This window comes from Heptranchias perlo, unplaced genomic scaffold, assembly GCF_035084215.1.
Source record: "Heptranchias perlo isolate sHepPer1 unplaced genomic scaffold, sHepPer1.hap1 HAP1_SCAFFOLD_54, whole genome shotgun sequence".
Classification (NCBI taxonomy): domain Eukaryota; kingdom Metazoa; phylum Chordata; class Chondrichthyes; order Hexanchiformes; family Hexanchidae; genus Heptranchias; species Heptranchias perlo.
In genome coordinates this window covers 3,613,622-3,637,469 of record NW_027139559.1, presented here as the reverse complement: position 1 = coordinate 3,637,469, position 23,848 = coordinate 3,613,622, and the positions used below count along the sequence as shown (strand labels likewise).

General features: G+C 31.6%; 1 long non-coding RNA gene and 1 other non-coding gene across 2 annotated transcripts in view; one reads left to right on the top strand and one right to left on the bottom strand.

Moving 5' to 3' along the window:
• Positions 1–23,848, bottom strand: part of LOC137315206 (uncharacterized) — a 55,567-nt gene that overhangs the window by 17,330 nt on the left and 14,389 nt on the right. The gene's annotated exons all lie outside the window — the stretch shown is intronic.
• On the top strand, positions 2,031–2,119 carry trnap-agg (transfer RNA proline (anticodon AGG)). The gene is given in 2 exon segments: positions 2,031–2,066; positions 2,084–2,119. It is a non-coding gene; the product is annotated as a tRNA-Pro (tRNA).

Below are 23,848 nucleotides of genomic sequence, written 5' to 3'. Positions count from 1 at the left end.
TGCACTGTTAAATTGACAGTTCGGGAAATGCAAGGGTTATATATCAAGAAATACACTGATAAATGCACAGTGTGGGTAATGATGGGTTTATATATCATCAAATACACTGTTAAGTGGACAGTGTGTGCAAATGGTGGGTTCATATAATATTAAATACACTGTTAAATGGACAGTAAGGGTAATTGGTGGGTTTATATCCCATTTATATCCCATTTAATGCACTGTTAAATTGACAGTTCGGTAAATGGTGGGTTCACATATCATTAAATACACTATTAAATGGACAGTGTGGGTAAATGGTGGGTTTAGATATCATTAAATACAGGATTAAATGGACAGTCTGGTTAAATGTTGGGTTCATACATCATTAAAGGCACTGTTAAATGGACAGAGTGTGTAAATGGTGGGTTCATATCTAATTAAATACACTTTTCAATGGACAGTGTTTGCAAATAGAGGTTTTATATATCATTAAATGCACTGTTAAATGGTCAATGTCCATAAATTCTGGGTTTATATAACAATAAATACAGTGTTAAATGCACAGTGTGGTGAAATGGTGAGTTCATATATCATTAAGTACACTGATAAATGGACAGTGTGGGTAAATGTCGTTTTTTTTTTCATTAAATACACTGTTAAATGCACAGTGTGCGTAAATGGTCGGTTCATATATCATTAAATACACTGTTAAATGGACAGTCTGTGTAAATGTTGGGTTCATATATTATTAAATACACTTTTAAATGGACTTTGTGTGCAAATGGTTGTTTAATATATCATTAAATACACTGTTAAATGGAAAGTGTGGTAAAATGGTGGGTTCGTATATCATTAAATAAATTGTTAAATTGACAGTGTGTGTAAATGTTAGGTTTATATATCATTAAATGCACTGTTAAATGTACAGTGTGGGTAAATGTTAGGTTTATATATTATTAAATATACTGTTAAATGACAGTGTGGGTAAATGATGGGTTTATATGTCATTAAACACACTGATAAATGGACATTGTTTGTAAATGGTGGGTTTATATATCATTACATACACTGTTAAATGGACAGAGTCTGTAAATGGTGCGTTTATATATCATTAAATACACTGTTAAATTGACAGTGTGGATAAATATGGGATTATATATCATTAAATACACTGTTAAATGGACAGTGTGGGTAAATGGTGGTTTTATATATCATTAAATACACTGTTAAATGGACAGTGTGGTTAAATGCTGGGTTCAAATACCATTAAATACACTGATAAATGGACAGTGTGTGTAAATGGTGGGTTGATATATCATTAAATGCACTGTTAAATGGACAGTCTGGTTAAAAGCTGGGTTCATATATCATTAAATACACTGATAAATGTACAGTGTTGCTGAATGTTGGGTTCATATATCAATAAATACACCGTTGAATGGATAATGTCGATAAATTGTGGGTTTATATATCATTAAATACAATGTTAAATGGACAGTCTGTTTCAATGGTGGGCTCATAAATCATACAATACACTGTTAAATGGACAGAGTATGCAACTGGTGGGTTTATTTATCATTAAACACACTGTTAAATGGACAGTCTGTGTAAATGGAGGGTTCATATATCATTAAATTCAATTTCAAATGGACAGTGTGTGCAAACGGTTGGTTAACACAACATTAAATGCACTGTTAAATGGACAGAGTGGTTAAATGGTGGGTTCATAGAACATTAAATACACTGTTAAATGGACAGTGTGGGTAAATGGTGGGTTTATTTCCCATTTCATGCACTGTTTAATGGAGAGTGTGTGTAAATGGTGCGTTTATATATCATTAAATGCACTGTTAAATGGACAGTCAGGTTAAATTGTGGGTTCACATATCATTCAATCCACTGTTAAATGGACAATGTGGTGAAATGGTGGGTTCATCTTTCATTAAATACACTGTTAAATGGACAGTGTGGGTAAATGGTGGGTTCATGTATCATTAAATACACTGTTAAATGGACAGTGTGGCTAAATGGTAGGTATATATATCATTGGTTCGTTGGTCTAGGGGTATGATTCTCGCTTAGGGAGTTTCATTGAGTGATATGCGAGAGGTCCCGGGTTCAAATCCCGGACGAGCCCTCATGTGTTTCTCCTTTTTAGGGGGCATAATCTTAGAATAAGGGGCTGCTCTTTCAAAACTGAGATGAGGAGAAATTTCTTCACTCAGAGGGTGGGAGGACTGTGGAATTTGCTGCCCCAGGAAGCTGTGGAAGCTACATCATTAGATAAATTTAAAACAGAAATAGACAGTTTCCTCGAAGTGAAGGGAATTAGGGGTTATGGGGAGCAGGCAGGAAATTGGACATGAAGCTGAGTTCGGATCGGTCAATGCCCTGTGGGTGGCGGAGAGGGCCCAGGGGCTATGTGGCCGGGTCCTGCTCCGACTTCTTGTGTTCTTTAGATTTGTGGTTGGGATCAGATCAGCCATGATCTTATTGAATGGCGGAGCAGGCTCGAGGGGCCGATTGGCCTACTCCTGCTCCAATTTCTTATGTTCTTATGTTCTTATGTTCTTAAATGTACAGTGCGGGTAAATGGTGGGTTCATATATAAATAAATACACTGAGAAATGTACAGTTTTTGTAAATGTTGGGTTCATATATCTTTAAGTACACTGTTAAATGGACATTGTCAATAGATTTTTGGTTTATTTATCATTAAATACATTGTTAAATGGACAGTGTGTGTAAATGGTGGGTTCATATAGCATTATATACACTTTTAAATGGACAGTGTGTGTAAATGTTAGGTTTATATATCATTAAATACACTGTTAAATGGACAGTGTGATCAAACGGTTGGATAATATATCATTAAATACACCGTTAAATGTACAGAGTTGTTCAATGGTGGGTTCATATAACATTAAATACACTGTTAAATGGACAGTGTGGGTAAATGGTGGGTTTATTTCCCATTTCATGCACTGTTTAATGGACAGTGTGTGTAAATGGCGCGTTGATATATCATTAAATGCTCTGTTAAATGGACAGTCTGTTAAATGGTAGGTTTATATATCATTAAATACACTGTTAAATGGACATTGCGGGTAAATTGACACTTTATAAATCATTAAATACAATGTTAAATAGTCAGTGCGGGTCAATGGTGGGTTTATGTGTCATTAAACACACTGTTAAATGGACAGTGTGTGTAAATGGTTGGTTTATATATCATTAAATACACTGTTAAATGGACAGTGTGTGCAAATGGTGGGATTTTTCACAATAAATACATTTTTAAATGGACTGTGTGGGTAAATGGTGGGTTTATATCTGTTTAGATACACTGTTAAATGGACAGTTTGGGTAAATCATCGTTTTAATATCATTAAATACACTATTAAATGGACAGTGTGGGTAAATGATGGGTTTATATATCATTAAATGCACTGTTAAATGGACAGTGTGTTTTAATGATGTGTTTATATATAATTAAATACACAATTAAATGGACAGCGAGTGAATGATGGTTTAAATATCATTAAATACAATGTTAAATGGACAGTGTGGTTAATGGTGCGTTTATATATCATTAAATGCACTGTTAAATGGACAGTGTGGTGAAATGCTGGGTTCACCTTTCAGAAAATGCACTGCTCAATGGACTGTCTGGTTAAATGATGGGTTCATATATCATTAAATACACTGTTGAATGGACAGTCTTGTTAAACGGTTGGTTGATATATCATTAAATACACTGTTAAATGGACAGTGTGGGTAAATGGTGGGTTTATATAACATTAAATATACTGTTAAATGGACAGTGTTTGTAAATGTTCGGTTCATATATCATTAAATAAAGAGTTAAATTGATAGTGTGTGTCAATGTTAGCTTGATGTATCATTAAATACACTGTTAAATGTACAGTGCTGGTAAATGGTAGGTTTATATATCATTAAATAAACAGTTAAATGGATAGTGTGTGTAAATGTTAGGTTCATATATCTTTAAATACACTGTTAAATGGACAATGTAAATAGATTGTGGGTTTATTTATCATTAAATACACTTTTAAATGGACAGTGTGTGTAAATGGTATTTTAATATATCATGAAATACATGTTAAATGGACAGTGTGTGCAAATGGTGGGTTTATATATCATTAAATACACTGTTAAATGTACAGTCAGGTTAAATGGTGGGTTTATATATCATTAAATACACTTTTAAATGGACACTGTATGTGAATGGTGGGTTCATATTTCATTAAATACACTGTTAAATGGACAGTGTGTGTAAATGGTGGGTTTATATATCATTAAATGCACTGTTAAATGTACAGTGTGGGTAAATGGTGGGTTTATATATCATTAAATACACTGTTAAATGGACAGTGTAGGTAAATGGTGGGTTTATATATCATTAAATACACTGTTAAATGGACAGTGTGGGTAAATGGTGGGTTTATATATCATGAAATACACTGTTAAATGGACAGTGTTTGTAAATGGTCGGTTTAAATATCATTAAATACACCGTTAAATGGACAGTGTGTGTTATTGGTGGGTTTATATATCAATAATTACAATGTTAAATGGTCAGTCTGGTTCAATGGTGGGATCATATATCATTAAATACACTGTTAAATGGACAATGTCGATAAATTGTGGGTTTTATATATCATAAATTCACTTTTAATTGGACGGTGTGGTTCAATCGTGGGTTCTTATATCATTAAATACACTTTAAAATGGACAGTGTGGGTAAATGTGGGGTTTATGTACCATTAAACGCACTGTTAAATGGACAGTGTGTGCAAATGGGAGGTTTATATGTCATTAATTACACTGTTATATGGACAGTCTGGTTAAATGGTGAGTCCTTATATTATTAAATACACTGTTAATTTGACAGTGTGTGTAAATGGTGGGTTCATATATCATTTAATACACTGTTAAATGGACAGTGTGTGTTATTGGTGGCTTTATATATCAATAATTACACTGTTAAATGGTCAGTCTGGTTCAATGGTGGGTTCACATATCATTAAAGCACTGTTAAATGGACAGTGTTGTTAAAATGTGTGTTCATATACCATTAAATACACTGTTAAATGGAGAATGTCGATAAATTGTGTGTTTATATATCATTAAATACAATGTTAAATGGACAGTGTGGTTAAATGGTTGGTTCATATATCATTAAATACACTGTTAAATGGACAGTGTGTGTAAATGGTTGATTTGTATTTCATTAAATAAACTGGTAAATGGACAGTATGGTTAAATGTTGGGTTCATATATCATTAAATATACCGTTAAATGGACAATGTTGATAACTTGTGGATTAAGATATCATTAAATACACTGTTAATTGGACCGTGTGGTTCAATCGTGGGTTCTTATATCATTAAATACACTGTTAAATGGTCAGTGCGGGTTAATGGTGGGCTCATATATCATTAAATACACTGTTAAATGGACAGTATTTGTAAATGGTGGGTTTATATATCAATAATTACACTGTTAAATGGTCAGTCTGGTTCAATGGTGGGTTCACATATCATTAAAGCACTGTTAAATGGACAGTGTTGTTAAAATGTGTGTTCATATACCATTAAATACACTGTTAAATGGACAATGTCGATAAATTGTGTGTTTATATATCATTAAATACAATGTTAAAGGGATAGTGTCGTTAAATGGTTGGTTCATTTATCGTTAAATACACGGTTAAATGGACAGTGTGTGTAAATGGAACTTTTATATATCATTAAATTCAATGTTAAATGGACATTCTGGTTAAATGGTGGATTCATATATCATTAAATACACTGTTAAATGGACAGTGTGGGGAAATGGTTGGTTTATATATCATTAAATACACTGTTAAATGGACAGTGTGGGAAAATGGTGGGATTTTTCACAATAAATACACTTCTAAATGGACTGTGTGGGTAAATGATGGGTTTATATTTCATTGAATACAATGTTAAATGGACAGTGTGGGTAAATGATGGGTTTATATTTCATTAAATACAGTGTTAAATGGACAGTGTGGGTAAATCATGGTTTAAATGTCATTAAATACACTATTAAATGGACAGTGTGGGGAAATCATGGTTTAAATATCAATAAATACACTATTAAATGTACAGTGTGGGTAAATGATGAGTTTATATATCATCAAATACACTGTTAAATGGACAGTGTGGGTAATGGTGGGTTTATGTATCATTAAATACACTGTTAAATGGACAGTGTGGGTAAATCGTGGGTTTATATATCATTAAATACAATGTGAAATGGACAGTGTGTGTAAATGATTGGTTGATATTTCATTAAATACACTGTTAAATGGACAGTGTGGGTAAATGGTTGGTTTATATATCATTAAATACACTGTGAAATGGACAGTGTTTGTAAATGGTGGGTTTGTATATCATTAAATACACTGTTAAATGGATTTAGTGAGTTTTTGCCAGGTTTATATGTCATTAAATGCACTGTTAAATGGACAGTCTGGTTAAATGGTGGGTTCATCTTTCATAAAATGCATTGTTAAAGGAACAGTCTGGTTAAATGGTGGGTTCATATATCATTAAATACTATGTTAAATGGAGAGTGCGGGTAAATGGCAGGTTCATATATCATTAAATACACTGTTGAATGGGCAGTGCGAGCAAATGGTGGGTTTATATATCATTCAATACACTGTTAAATGTACAGTGTTGGTAAATGTTGGGTACATATATCTTTAAATACACTGTTAAATGGACAATGTCAATAGATTGTGGGTTCATATATCATTAAATACACTGTTAAATGGAACGTGTGGATAAATGGTAGGTTCATATATCATTAAATACAATGATAAATGGTCAGTGCGAGTAGATGTTGGGTTTATATATCATTAAATACACTATTAAATGGACAGTGTTTGTAAATGTTATGTTTACATATCATTAAACACACTGTTAAATGGACAGTGTGGGTAAATGATGGGTTTATATATCATTAAATACACTGTTAAAAAGACAGTGTGTGTAAATGGTGGGTTTATATATCATTAAATACACTGTTAAAAGACAGTGTGTGTAAATGGTGGGTTTATATCCCATTTAATGCACTGTTAAATTTACAGTTTGGTAATTGGTGTGGTTATATTTAATTAAATACACTGTTAAATGGACAGTGTGAGTAAATGCCGGGTTTATATTTCATTCAACACACTATTAAATGGACAGTGTTGGTAAAGGGTGGGTTTATATATCATTAAATACACTGCTAAATGGACAGTGTGTGTCAATGGTGCGATCATCTGTCTTTAAATGCACTGTTAAATGGACAGTCTTGTTAAATGGTGGGTTCATGTATCATTAAATACACTGTTAATTGGACAGTGTGGTTAAATGTTGGGCTCATCTGTCATTAAATACACTAAAAATGGACAGTGTGTGTAAATGATGGGTTTATATATCATTAAAGACACTATGAAATGTACAGTGTGGGTAAATCATGGTTTAATATCATAAAATACACTATTAAATGGACAGTCTGATTAAATGGTGGGTGCATATATCTTTAAATACACTGTTAAATGGACAGTATGGGTAAATGGTAGGTTTATATATCATTAAATAAACAGTTAAATGGATAGTGTTTGTCAATGTTAGGTTCATATATCTTTAAATACACTGTTAAATGGACAATGTAAATAGATTGTGGGTTTATTTATCATTAAATACACTTTTAAATGGACAGTGTGTGTAAATGGTATTTTAATATATCATTAAATACATGTTAAATGGACAGTGTGGTTAAATGGTTAGTTCATATATCATAAAATACACTGTTAAATGGACAGTGCGGGTCAATGGTGGGTTTATATATCATTAAATACACTGTTAAATGGACAATGTCAATAGATTGTGCTTTTATTTATCATTAAATACACTTTTAAATGGACAGTGTGTGTCAATGGTGGGTTTATATATCATTAAATACACTGTTAAATGGACAGTGTGGGTAAATGGTGGATTTATATATCATTAAATACACTGTTAAATGAACTGTGTGGGTAAATGGTGGGTTTATATATCATTAAATACACTGATAAATGGACAGTGTTTGTAAATGGTCGGTTTAAATATCATTAAATACACCGTTAAAAGGACAGTGTGTGTAATTGGTGGGTTTATATATCAATAATTACACTGTTAAATGGTCAGTCTGGTTCAATGGTGGGATCATATATCATTAAATACACTGTTAAATGGGCAGTGCGAGTAAATGGTGGGTTTATATATCATTCAATACACTGTTAAATGTACAGTGTTGGTAAATGTTGGGTACATATATCTTTAAATACACTGTTAAATGGACACTGTCAATAGATTGTGGGTTTTTTTTTATCATTAAATACACTGTTAAATGGACAGTGTGGGTAAATGGTGGGTTCACATATCATTAAATACACTGTTAAATGGAAAGTGTGGATAAATGGTAGGTTCATATATCATTAAATAAAATGATAAATGGTCAGTGCGAGTAGATGTTGGGTTTATATATCATTAAATACACTATTAAATGGACAGTGTTTGGAAATGTTATGTTTATATATCATTAAACACACTGTTAAATGGACAGTGTGGGTAAATGATGGGTTTATATATCATTAAATGCACTGTTAAAAAGACAGTGTGTGTAAATGGTGGGTTCATATATCATTAAATGCACTGTTAAAAAGACAGTGTGTGTAAATGGTGGGTTTATATCCCATTTAATGCACTGTTAAATTTACAGTTCGGTAAATGGTGTGGTTAAATTTAATAAAATACACTGTTAAATGGACAGTGTTTGTAATGGTGGGTTTATGTATCATTAAATACACTGTTACATGGAAAGTGTGAGTAAATGCCGGGTTTATATGTCATTAAACACACTATTAAATGGACAGTGTGGGTAAAGGGTGGGTTTATATATCATTAAATACACTTTTAAATGGACAGTGTGTGTCAATGGTGCGATCATCTGTCTTTAAATGCACTGTTAAATGGACAGTCTTGTTAAATGGTGGGTTCATATATCTTTAAATGCACTGTTAAATGGACAGTATGGGTAAATGGTAGGTTTATATATCATTAAATACACTGTTAAATGGACAGTGTTTGTAAATGGTAGGTTCATATATCATTAAATAAACAGTTAAATGGATAGTGTGTGTCAATGTTAGGTTCGTATATCTTTAAATACACTGTTAAATGGACAATGTAAATAGATTGTGGGTTTATTTATCTTTAAATACACTTTTAAATGGACAGTGTGTGTAAATGGTATTTTAATATATCATTAAATACATGTTAAATGGACAGTGTGGTGAAACGGTTGGTTCATATATCATTAAATACACTGTTAAATGGACAGTGTGTGTAAATGGTGGGTTTATATATCATTAAATACACTGTTAAATGTACAGTGTGGCTAAATGGTGGGTTTATATATCATTAAATACACTGTTAAATGGACAGTGTAGGTAAATGGTGGGTTTATATATCATTACATACACTGTTAAATGGACAGTGTGGGTAAATGGTGGGTTTATATATCATGAAATACACTGTTAAATGGACAGTGTTTGTAAATGGTCGGTTTAAATATCATTAAATACACCGTTAAATGGACAGTGTGTGTTATTGGTGGGTTTATATATCAATAATTACACTGTTAAATGGTCAGTCTGGTTCAATGGTGGGATCATATATCATTAAATACACTGTTAAATGGACAATGTCGATAAATTGTGGGTTTTATATATCATAAATACACTTTTAATTGGACGGTGTGGTTCAATCGTGGGTTCTTATATCATTAAATACACTTTAAAATGGACAGTGTGGGTAAATGTGGGGTTTATGTACCATTAAATGCACTGTTAAATGGACAGTGTGTGCAAATGGGAGGTTTATATATCATTAACTACACTGTTATATGGACAGTCTGGTTAAATGGTGAGTCCTTATATTATTAAATACACTGTTAATTTGACAGTGTGTGTAAATGGTGGGTTCATATATCATTTAATACACTGTTAAATGGACAGTGTGTGTTATTGGTGGCTTTATATATCAATAATTACACTGTTAAATGGTCAGTCTGGTTCAATGGTGGGTTCACATATCATTAAAGCACTGTTAAATGGACAGTGTTGTTAAAATGTGTGTTCATATACCATTAAATACACTGTTAAATGGACAATGTCGATAAATTGTGTGTTTATATATCATTAAATACACTGTTAAATGGACAGTGTGGTTAAATGGTTGGTTCATATATCATTAAATACACTGTTAAATGGAAAGTGTGGATAATTGGTAGGTTCATATATCATTAAATACAATGATAAATGGTCAGTGCGAGTAGATGTTGGGTTTATATATCATTAAATACACTATTAAATGGACAGTGTTTGGAAATGTTATGTTTATATATCATTAAACACACTGTTAAATGGACAGTGTGGGTAAATGATGGGTTTATATATCATTAAATACACTGTTAAAAAGACAGTGTGTGTAAATGGTGGGTTCATATATCATTAAATACACTGTTAAAAAGACAGTGTGTGTAAATGATGGGTTCATATCCCATTTAATGCACTGTTAAATTTACAGTTCGGTAAATGGTGTGGTTAAATTTAATAAAATACACTGTTAAATGGACAGTGTTTGTAATGGTGGGTTTATGTATCATTAAATACACTGTTACATGGAAAGTGTGAGTAAATGCCGGGTTTATATGTCATTAAACACACTATTAAATGGACAGTGTGGGTAAAGGGTGGGTTTATATATCATTAAATACACTTTTAAATGGATAGTGTGTGTCAATGGTGCGATCATCTGTCTTTAAATGCACTGTTAAATGGACAGTCTTGTTAAATGGTGGGTTCATATATCTTTAAATGCACTGTTAAATGGACAGTATGGGTAAATGGTAGGTTTATATATCATTAAATACACTGTTAAATGGACAGTGTTTGTAAATGGTAGGTTCATATATCATTAAATAAACAGTTAAATGGATAGTGTGTGTCAATGTTAGGTTCGTATATCTTTAAATACACTGTTAAATGGACAATGTAAATAGATTGTGGGTTTATTTATCTTTAAATACACTTTTAAATGGACAGTGTGTGTAAATGGTATTTTAATATATCATTAAATACATGTTAAATGGACAGTGTGGTGAAATGGTTGGTTCATATATCATTAAATACACTGTTAAATGGACAGTCAGGTTAAATGGTGGGTTTATCTATCATTAAATACACTTTTAAATGGACACTGTATGTGAATGGTGGGTTCATATTTCATTAAATACACTGTTAAATGGACAGTGTGTGTAAATGGTGGGTTTATATATCATTAAATACACTGTTAAATGTACAGTGTGGCTAAATGGTGGGTTTATATATCATTAAATACACTGTTAAATGGACAGTGTAGGTAAATGGTGGGTTTATATATCATTAAATACACTGTTAAATGGACAGTGTGGGTAAATGGTGGGTTTATATATCATGAAATACACTGTTAAATGGACAGTGTTTGTAAATGGTCGGTTTAAATATAATTAAATACACCGTTAAATGGACAGTGTGTGTTATTGGTGGGTTTATATATCAATAATTACACTGTTAAATGGTCAGTCTGGTTCAATGGTGGGATCATATATCATTAAATACACTGTTAAATGGACAATGTCGATAAATTGTGGGTTTTATATATCATAAATACACTTTTAATTGGACGGTGTGGTTCAATCGTGGGTTCTTATATCATTAAATACACTTTAAAATGGACAGTGTGGGTAAATGTGGGGTTTATGTACCATTAAATGCACTGTGAAATGGACAGTGTGTGCAAATGGGAGGTTTATATATCATTAAATACACTGCTATATGGACAGTCTGGTTAAATGGTGAGTCCTTATATTATTAAATACACTGTTAATTTGACAGTGTGTGTAAATGGTGGGTTCATATATCATTTAATACACTGTTAAATGGACAGTGTGTGTTATTGGTGGCTTTATATATCAATAATTACACTGTTAAATGGTCAGTCTGGTTCAATGGTGGGTTCACATATCATTAAAGCACTGTTAAATGGACAGTGTTGTTAAAATGTGTGTTCATATACCATTAAATACACTGTTAAATGGACAATGTCGATAAATTGTGTGTTTATATATCATTAAATACAATGTTAAATGGACAGTGTGGTTAAATGGTTGGTTCATATATCATTAAATACACTGTTAAATGGACAGTGTGTGTAAATGGTTAATTTGTATTTCATTAAATAAACTGGTAAATGGACAGTATGGTTAAATGCTGGGTTCATATATCATTAAATATACCGTTAAATGGACAATGTCGATAACTTGTGGATTAAGATATCATTAAATACACTGTTAATTGGACCGTGTGGTTCAATCGTGGGATCATATATCATTAACTACACTGTTGAATGGACAGTATTTGTAAATGGTGGGTTCATATATCATTAAATACACCGTTAAATGGACAGTGTGTGTAAATGGACACTTTATAAATCATTAAATACACTTTTAAATGGTCAGTGCGGGTTAATGGTGGGCTCATATATCATTAAATACACTGTTAAATGGACAGTATTTGTAAATGGTGGGTTTATATATCAATAATTACACTGTTAAATGGTCAGTCTGGTTCAATGGTGGGTTCACATATCATTAAAGCACTGTTAAATGGACAGTGTTGTTAAAATGTGTGTTCATATACCATTAAATACACTGTTAAATGGACAATGTCGATAAATTGTGTGTTTATATATCATTAAATACACTGTTAAAGGGATAGTGTCGTTAAATGGTTGGTTCATATATCGTCAAATAAATTGTTGAATGGACAGTGTGTGTAAATGGTTGATTTATATTTCATTAAATACACTGTTAAATGGACAGTCTTGTTAAATGTTTGGTTCATATATCATTAAGCACACTGTTAAATGGACAATGTCGATAACTTGTGGGTTTATATATCATTAAATACACTGTTAAATGGACAGTGTGGGTAAATGTTGGTTTTGTATATGATTAAATGCACTATTAAATGGACAGTGTGGGTAAATGATAGGTTTATATATAATTAAATACACTATTAAATGGACAGTGTGTGTAAATGGCAGGTTTATGTATCATTAAATACACTGTTAAACGGACAGTGTGGGTAAATGGTGGTTTCATATATCATTAAATACACTGTTAAATGGACAGTGTGGGTAAATGATGGGATTATATATCATTAAATACAATGTTAAATGGACAGTGTGGGTAAATGATAGGTTTATATATCATTAAATACACTATTAAATGGACAGTGTGGGTAAATAGTGGGTTTATATATTATTAAATACACTGTTAAATGGACAGTGTTGGTAATTTGTGGGTTTATATATCAATAAATACACTGTTAAATGGACAGTCTGTGTAAATGGTAGGTTTTTTATCATTAAATACATCGTTAAATGGGCAGTGTGTGTTATTGGTGGGTTTATATATCAATAATTGCACTGTTGAATGGTCAGTCTGGTTCAATGGTGGGTTCATACATCATTAAATGCACTGTTAAATGGACAGCGTTGTTAAAATGTGTGTTCATGTAACATTAAATACACTGTTCAATGGACAATGTCGATAAATTGTGTGTTTATATATCATTAAATACACTGTTAATTGGACAGTGTGGTTCAATCTTGGGTTCTAATATCATTAAATACACTGTTAAATGGACAGTGTGGTTAAATGTTGGGTTTAAATATCATTAAATACACAGTTAAATGGACAGTGTGGGGAAGGTTGGGTTCATCTATCATTAAATACACTTTTAAATGGACAGTGTGCGTAAATGGTATTTTGATATATCATTAAATACACTGTTATATGGACGGTCTGGTTAAATGTTGAGTTCATATATCATTAAATACACTGTTAAATTGACAATGCGGGTAAATGGACACTTTATAAATCATGAAATACACTGTTAAATTTTTGAGTGCGGGTGAAGGGTGGGTTCATATTTCATTAAATACAATGTTTAATGTGCAGTGTTGGTAAATGTTGGGTTCATATATCTTTACATACACTGTTAAATGGACAATGTCAATAGATTGTTGATTTATTTATCATTAAATACATTGTTAAATGGACAGTGTGGGTAAATGGTGGGTTCATATATCATTAAATACACTTTTAAATGGACAGTGTGTATAAATGGTGGGTACATATATCATGAAATACAATGTTAAATGGACAGTGTGGATAAATATGGGATTATATAGCATTAAATACACTGTTAAGTGGACAGTGCAGGTAAATGGCGGCTTTATATAACATTAAATACACCTTTAAATGGACAGTGTGGATAAATATATGTTCAGATATCATTAAATACACTGTTAAATGGACAGTGCGGGTAAATGGACACTTTATAAATCATTAAATACACTGTTAAATGGTCAGTGCGGGTCATTGGTGGGTTTATATCTCATTAAATACGCTGTTAAATGGACAGTGTGGGTAAATGATGGGTTTATATATCATTAAATACACTGTTAAAAGGAGAGTGTGGGTAAATGGTGGTTTAAAATATCAGTAAATGCATTGTTAAAGGGACAGTGTGGGTAAATGATGGTTTAAATATCATTCAATAAACTTTGAATGGACAGTGTGGGTAAATGATGGTTTAAATATCATTAAATACACTGTTAAATGGACAGTGTGGGTAAATGGTAGGTTTATATATCATTAAATACAATGTTAAATGGACAGTGCGGGTAAATGGTGGGTTTATATATCATTAAATACTCTGTTAAATGTACAGTGCTGTTAAATGTTGGGTTCATATATCTTTAAAAGCACTTGTTAAATGGACAATGTCAATAGATTGTGGGTTTATTTATCATTAAATACACTGTTAACTGGACAGTGTGGGTAAATGGTGGTTTAAAATATCAGTAAATGCACTGTTAAAGGGACAGTGTGTGTATATGGTGGGTTTATATATCATTAAATACACTGTTAAATGGACTGTCTGGTTAAATGGTGGGTTCATATGTCATTAAATACACTGTTAAATGGAAAGTGCGGTAAATTGGTGGGTTCATATATGATTAAATACACTGATAAATGGACAGTGCGCATAGATGTTGGGTTTATATATCATTAAATATACTATTAAATGGACAGTCTCGTTCAATGGTCGGTTCATATATCATTATAGACACTGTTAAATGGACAGTGTTCGTAAATGGTAAGTTTACAGATCATTAAATACACTGTTAAATGGACCGTGTGGGTAAATGGTGGGTTCATATATCATTAAATACACTGTCAAATGGACCGTGTGGGTAAATGGTGGGTTTATATAACATTAAATACACTGTTTAATGGACAGTGTGGGTAATGGTTGGTTTATATATCATTAAATACACTGTTAAATAGACAGTCTGTGTAAATGGTGGGTTTATATATCATTAAATACACTGTTAAATGGACAATCTGGTTAAATGGTGGGTTCATATATCATTAAATACACTGTTAAATGGACTGTGTGCGTAAATGGTAGGTTTATATATCAGAAAATAAACAGTTAAATGGACAGTGTTTGTAAATGGTGGGTTTATATATCATTAAGTACACTGTTAATTGTTCAATGTTTGTAAATGGTGGGTTATATATCTTTAAATATACTGTTAAATGGTCAAAGTCAATAGATTGTGTGTTTATTTATCATTAAATACACTGTTAAATGGACAGTGTGGCTAAATGCTGGGTTCATATATCATTAAATGCACTGTTAAATGGACAGTGTGTGTAAATGTTAGGTTTATATCTCATGAAATACACTATTAAATGGACAGTCTGGTTAAATGTTGGCACATATATCATGAAATACACTGTTAAATGGACAGTGTGGATAAATATTTGATTATATATCATTAAATGCAATGTTAAGTGGACAGTGCAGGTAAATGGTGGCTTTCTTTACCGATAAATACACCTTTAAATGGACAGTGTGGATAAATGTGGGTAAGATATCATGAAATACACTGTTTAATGGACATTGCGGGTAAATGGACACTTTATAAATCATTAAATACACTGTTAAATGGTCTGTGCGGGTCAATCGTGAGTTTATATATCATTAAATACACTGTTAAATGGACAGTGTGGTTAAATGGTTGGTTTATATATCATTAAATACACTGTTAAATGGACAGTGTGGGTAAATGGTGGGTTTATATATCATTAAATACATGTTAAATGGACAGTGTGGGTAAATGATGGTTTAAATATCATTAGATACACTGTTAAATGGACAGTGTGGGTAAATGATGGATTTATATATCATTAAATACACTTTTAAATGTACAGTGTGTATAATCGATGGGTTTATATATCATAAAATACACTATGAAATGGACAGTGTGGGTAAATCATGGTTTAAATATCCTTAAATACACTATTAAATGGACAGTGTGGGTAAATGATGGGTTTATATATCATTAAATAAACTGCTTAATGGACAGTGTGATTAAATGTTGGGTTCATCGGTCATTGAATACAATTTTAAATGGACATTCTGGTTAAATGTTGGGTTCATAGATCATTAAATACACTGTTAAAAGGACAGTGTGTGCAAATGTTGGGTTCATATATCATTAAATACACTGTTAAATGGACAGTCTGGTTAAATGTTTGGTTCATATATCATGAACACACTGTTAAATGGACTGTGTGTGTAAATGGTAGGTTTATATATCAGAAAATAAACAGTAATATGGACAGTGTTTGTAAATGGTGGGTTTATACATCATTAAGTACACTGTTAAATGTTCAATGTTGGTAAATGGTGGGTTCATATATCTTGAAATACACTGTTAAATGGACAGTGTGTGTAAATGCTGGGTTCATATATCATTAAATACACTTTTAAATGGACAGTGTGTGTAAATGGTGGTTTAATATATCATTAAATACACTGTTAAATGGACAGTGTGGTTAAATGGTTGGTTCATATATCATTAAGTACACTGTTAAATGGACATTGTGTCCAAATGCTGGGTTCATATATCATTAAATACACTTTTAAATGGACGGTGTGTGTAAATGGTGGGTTTATATATCATTAAATGCATTGTTAAATGGACAGTCTGGTTAAATGGTGTGTTCATATATCATTAAATACACTGTTAAATGGACAGTGTGTGTAAATGGTAGGTTTATATATCATTACATACACTGTTAAATGGACAATGTTGTTAATGGTGGGTTCATATATCTTTAAATACACTGTTAAATGGACAATGTCAATAGATTGTGGGTTTATTTATCATTAAATACACTTTTAAATGGACAGTGTGTGTAAAAGATGGTTTAATATGTCATGAAATAGACTGTTAAATGTACAGTGTGGGTAAATGGTGGGTTTATATATCATTAAATACACTGTTAAATGGACAGTGTAGGTAAATGGTGGGTTTATATATCATTAAATACACTGTTAAATGGACAGTGTGGGTAAATGGTGGGTTTATATATCATGAAATACACTGTTAAATGGACAGTGTTTGTAAATGGTCGGTTTAAATATCATTAAATACACCGTTAAATGGACAGTGTGTGTTATTGGTGGGTTTATATATCAATAATTACAATGTTAAATGGTCAGTCTGGTTCAATGGTGGGATCATATATCATTAAATACACTGTTAAATGGACAATGTCGATAAATTGTGGGTTTTATATATCATAAATTCACTTTTAATTGGACGGTGTGGTTCAATCGTGGGTTCTTATATCATTAAATACACTTTAAAATGGACAGTGTGGGTAAATGTGGGGTTTATGTACCATTAAACGCACTGTTAAATGGACAGTGTGTGCAAATGGGAGGTTTATATGTCATTAATTACACTGTTATATGGACAGTCTGGTTAAATGGTGAGTCCTTATATTATTAAATACACTGTTAATTTGACAGTGTGTGTAAATGGTGGGTTCATATATCATTTAATACACTGTTAAATGGACAGTGTGTGTTATTGGTGGCTTTATATATCAATAATTACACTGTTAAATGGTCAGTCTGGTTCAATGGTGGGTTCACATATCATTAAAGCACTGTTAAATGGACAGTGTTGTTAAAATGTGTGTTCATATACCATTAAATACACTGTTAAATGGAGAATGTCGATAAATTGTGTGTTTATATATCATTAAATACAATGTTAAATGGACAGTGTGGTTAAATGGTTGGTTCATATATCATTAAATACACTGTTAAATGGACAGTGTGTGTAAATGGTTGATTTGTATTTCATTAAATAAACTGGTAAATGGACAGTATGGTTAAATGTTGGGTTCATATATCATTAAATATACCGTTAAATGGACAATGTTGATAACTTGTGGATTAAGATATCATTAAATACACTGTTAATTGGACCGTGTGGTTCAATCGTGGGTTCTTATATCATTAAATACACTGTTAAATGGTCAGTGCGGGTTAATGGTGGGCTCATATATCATTAAATACACTGTTAAATGGACAGTATTTGTAAATGGTGGGTTTATATATCAATAATTACACTGTTAAATGGTCAGTCTGGTTCAATGATGGGTTCACATATCATTAAAGCACTGTTAAATGGACAGTGTTGTTAAAATGTGTGTTCATATACCATTAAATACACTGTTAAATGGACAATGTCGATAAATTGTGTGTTTATATATCATTAAATACAATGTTAAAGGGATAGTGTCGTTAAATGGTTGGTTCATTTATCGTTAAATACACGGTTAAATGGACAGTGTGTGTAAATGGAACTTTTATATATCATTAAATTCAATGTTAAATGGACATTCTGGTTAAATGGTGGATTCATATATCATTAAATACACTGTTAAATGGACAGTGTGGGGAAATGGTTGGTTTATATATCATTAAATACACTGTTAAATGGACAGTGTGGGAAAATGGTGGGATTTTTCACAATAAATACACTTCTAAATGGACTGTGTGGGTAAATGATGGGTTTATATTTCATTGAATACAATGTTAAATGGACAGTGTGGGTAAATGATGGGTTTATATTTCATTAAATACAGTGTTAAATGGACAGTGTGGGTAAATCATGGTTTAAATGTCATTAAATACACTATTAAATGGACAGTGTGGGGAAATCATGGTTTAAATATCAATAAATACACTATTAAATGTACAGTGTGGGTAAATGATGAGTTTATATATCATCAAATACACTGTTAAATGGACAGTGTGGGTAATGGTGGGTTTATGTATCATTAAATACACTGTTAAATGGACAGTGTGGGTAAATCGTGGGTTTATATATCATTAAATACAATGTGAAATGGACAGTGTGTGTAAATGATTGGTTGATATTTCATTAAATACACTGTTAAATGGACAGTGTGGGTAAATGGTTGGTTTATATATCATTAAATACACTGTGAAATGGACAGTGTTTGTAAATGGTGGGTTTGTATATCATTAAATACACTGTTAAATGGATTTAGTGAGTTTTTGCCAGGTTTATATGTCATTAAATGCACTGTTAAATGGACAGTCTGGTTAAATGGTGGGTTCATCTTTCATAAAATGCATTGTTAAAGGAACAGTCTGGTTAAATGGTGGGTTCATATATCATTAAATACTATGTTAAATGGAGAGTGCGGGTAAATGGCAGGTTCATATATCATTAAATACACTGTTGAATGGGCAGTGCGAGCAAATGGTGGGTTTATATATCATTCAATACACTGTTAAATGTACAGTGTTGGTAAATGTTGGGTACATATATCTTTAAATACACTGTTAAATGGACAATGTCAATAGATTGTGGGTTCATATATCATTAAATACACTGTTAAATGGAACGTGTGGATAAATGGTAGGTTCATATATCATTAAATACAATGATAAATGGTCAGTGCGAGTAGATGTTGGGTTTATATATCATTAAATACACTATTAAATGGACAGTGTTTGTAAATGTTATGTTTACATATCATTAAACACACTGTTAAATGGACAGTGTGGGTAAATGATGGGTTTATATATCATTAAATACACTGTTAAAAAGACAGTGTGTGTAAATGGTGGGTTTATATATCATTAAATACACTGTTAAAAGACAGTGTGTGTAAATGGTGGGTTTATATCCCATTTAATGCACTGTTAAATTTACAGTTTGGTAATTGGTGTGGTTATATTTAATTAAATACACTGTTAAATGGACAGTGTGAGTAAATGCCGGGTTTATATTTCATTCAACACACTATTAAATGGACAGTGTTGGTAAAGGGTGGGTTTATATATCATTAAATACACTGCTAAATGGACAGTGTGTGTCAATGGTGCGATCATCTGTCTTTAAATGCACTGTTAAATGGACAGTCTTGTTAAATGGTGGGTTCATGTATCATTAAATACACTGTTAATTGGACAGTGTGGTTAAATGTTGGGCTCATCTGTCATTAAATACACTAAAAATGGACAGTGTGTGTAAATGATGGGTTTATATATCATTAAAGACACTATGAAATGTACAGTGTGCGTAAATCATGGTTTAATATCATAAAATACACTATTAAATGGACAGTCTGATTAAATGGTGGGTGCATATATCTTTAAATACACTGTTAAATGGACAGTATGGGTAAATGGTAGGTTTATATATCATTAAATAAACAGTTAAATGGATAGTGTTTGTCAATGTTAGGTTCATATATCTTTAAATACACTGTTAAATGGACAATGTAAATAGATTGTGGGTTTATTTATCATTAAATACACTTTTAAATGGACAGTGTGTGTAAATGGTATTTTAATATATCATTAAATACATGTTAAATGGACAGTGTGGTTAAATGGTTAGTTCATATATCATAAAATACACTGTTAAATGGACAGTGCGGGTCAATGGTGGGTTTATATATCATTAAATACACTGTTAAATGGACAATGTCAATAGATTGTGCTTTTATTTATCATTAAATACACTTTTAAATGGACAGTGTGTGTCAATGGTGGGTTTATATATCATTAAATACACTGTTAAATGGACAGTGTGGGTAAATGGTGGATTTATATATCATTAAATACACTGTTAAATGAACTGTGTGGGTAAATGGTGGGTTTATATATCATTAAATACACTGATAAATGGACAGTGTTTGTAAATGGTCGGTTTAAATATCATTAAATACACCGTTAAAAGGACAGTGTGTGTAATTGGTGGGTTTATATATCAATAATTACACTGTTAAATGGTCAGTCTGGTTCAATGGTGGGATCATATATCATTAAATACACTGTTAAATGGGCAGTGCGAGTAAATGGTGGGTTTATATATCATTCAATACACTGTTAAATGTACAGTGTTGGTAAATGTTGGGTACATATATCTTTAAATACACTGTTAAATGGACACTGTCAATAGATTGTGGGTTTTTTTTTATCATTAAATACACTGTTAAATGGACAGTGTGGGTAAATGGTGGGTTCACATATCATTAAATACACTGTTAAATGGAAAGTGTGGATAAATGGTAGGTTCATATATCATTAAATAAAATGATAAATGGTCAGTGCGAGTAGATGTTGGGTTTATATATCATTAAATACACTATTAAATGGACAGTGTTTGGAAATGTTATGTTTATATATCATTAAACACACTGTTAAATGGACAGTGTGGGTAAATGATGGGTTTATATATCATTAAATGCACTGTTAAAAAGACAGTGTGTGTAAATGGTGGGTTCATATATCATTAAATGCACTGTTAAAAAGACAGTGTGTGTAAATGGTGGGTTTATATCCCATTTAATGCACTGTTAAATTTACAGTTCGGTAAATGGTGTGGTTAAATTTAATAAAATACACTGTTAAATGGACAGTGTTTGTAATGGTGGGTTTATGTATCATTAAATACACTGTTACATGGAAAGTGTGAGTAAATGCCGGGTTTATATGTCATTAAACACACTATTAAATGGACAGTGTGGGTAAAGGGTGGGTTTATATATCATTAAATACACTTTTAAATGGACAGTGTGTGTCAATGGTGCGATCATCTGTCTTTAAATGCACTGTTAAATGGACAGTCTTGTTAAATGGTGGGTTCATATATCTTTAAATGCACTGTTAAATGGACAGTATGGGTAAATGGTAGGTTTATATATCATTAAATACACTGTTAAATGGACAGTGTTTGTAAATGGTAGGTTCATATATCATTAAATAAACAGTTAAATGGATAGTGTGTGTCAATGTTAGGTTCGTATATCTTTAAATACACTGTTAAATGGACAATGTAAATAGATTGTGGGTTTATTTATCTTTAAATACACTTTTAAATGGACAGTGTGTGTAAATGGTATTTTAATATATCATTAAATACATGTTAAATGGACAGTGTGGTGAAACGGTTGGTTCATATATCATTAAATACACTGTTAAATGGACAGTGTGTGTAAATGGTGGGTTTATATATCATTAAATACACTGTTAAATGTACAGTGTGGCTAAATGGTGGGTTTATATATCATTAAATACACTGTTAAATGGACAGTGTAGGTAAATGGTGGGTTTATATATCATTACATACACTGTTAAATGGACAGTGTGGGTAAATGGTGGGTTTATATATCATGAAATACACTGTTAAATGGACAGTGTTTGTAAATGGTCGGTTTAAATATCATTAAATACACCGTTAAATGGACAGTGTGTGTTATTGGTGGGTTTATATATCAATAATTACACTGTTAAATGGTCAGTCTGGTTCAATGGTGGGATCATATATCATTAAATACACTGTTAAATGGACAATGTCGATAAATTGTGGGTTTTATATATCATAAATACACTTTTAATTGGACGGTGTGGTTCAATCGTGGGTTCTTATATCATTAAATACACTTTAAAATGGACAGTGTGGGTAAATGTGGGGTTTATGTACCATTAAATGCACTGTTAAATGGACAGTGTGTGCAAATGGGAGGTTTATATATCATTAACTACACTGTTATATGGACAGTCTGGTTAAATGGTGAGTCCTTATATTATTAAATACACTGTTAATTTGACAGTGTGTGTAAATGGTGGGTTCATATATCATTTAATACACTGTTAAATGGACAGTGTGTGTTATTGGTGGCTTTATATATCAATAATTACACTGTTAAATGGTCAGTCTGGTTCAATGGTGGGTTCACATATCATTAAAGCACTGTTAAATGGACAGTGTTGTTAAAATGTGTGTTCATATACCATTAAATACACTGTTAAATGGACAATGTCGATAAATTGTGTGTTTATATATCATTAAATACACTGTTAAATGGACAGTGTGGTTAAATGGTTGGTTCATATATCATTAAATACACTGTTAAATGGAAAGTGTGGATAATTGGTAGGTTCATATATCATTAAATACAATGATAAATGGTCAGTGCGAGTAGATGTTGGGTTTATATATCATTAAATACACTATTAAATGGACAGTGTTTGGAAATGTTATGTTTATATATCATTAAACACACTGTTAAATGGACAGTGTGGGTAAATGATGGGTTTATATATCATTAAATACACTGTTAAAAAGACAGTGTGTGTAAATGGTGGGTTCATATATCATTAAATACACTGTTAAAAAGACAGTGTGTGTAAATGATGGGTTCATATCCCATTTAATGCACTGTTAAATTTACAGTTCGGTAAATGGTGTGGTTA